We start from the raw sequence: 519 nt of genomic DNA, 5'->3' as shown, positions 1-519 counted from the left end.
GTCAAAAGGAAGAAAGAAAAAAAAGATAAAAATAAAGACCGACTCAAACTCGCCGGGGTAATAGCGATAACAACTTTTTTCCCTCAAACTGCGTCCGCCTCTCGTGCTTTCGCTGTTAAGAAGCAAGAATTGGGGTCGCGGGGGAGAGGGAAAGGATAGGTGGGGGGAGGGGGGTCGTTGGAAGGGGTAGATTGGGGGGTAGAGGGGGTCGTAGGGTTGAATAGAGTGGTCATTCGTAAGGAAGTTAGAAGGGGAGGAGGGGGGGTTACGAAGTCGTAGGGAGTCGTGGGAAGTCGTATAGGGGTGTCAAGGAGATGGAGGAAAAGGGGTCGTGGCGAAGGGAAGACGAGAATAAAGATTCGTCTTAGGGAACGTAAATAGTTCAAAGGGGAGGGGGGGAGGGGGCCTTCTTAAGAGAGGGTATGGCAAAGGGTTCGTTAAGGGGATAAGGGCGAAAGAGAGTTAAAGAGGGTTAAAGTCGTTGCGAGTGGATGGGGGTCGTCAGGGCGTCGTTGGGTG

The sequence above is a fragment of the Penaeus monodon genome, chromosome 25 (genome assembly GCF_015228065.2).
Source record: "Penaeus monodon isolate SGIC_2016 chromosome 25, NSTDA_Pmon_1, whole genome shotgun sequence".
In the NCBI taxonomy this organism is placed as follows: Eukaryota; Metazoa; Arthropoda; class Malacostraca; order Decapoda; family Penaeidae; genus Penaeus; species Penaeus monodon.
Note: the sequence above shows the minus strand (reverse complement) of the source record.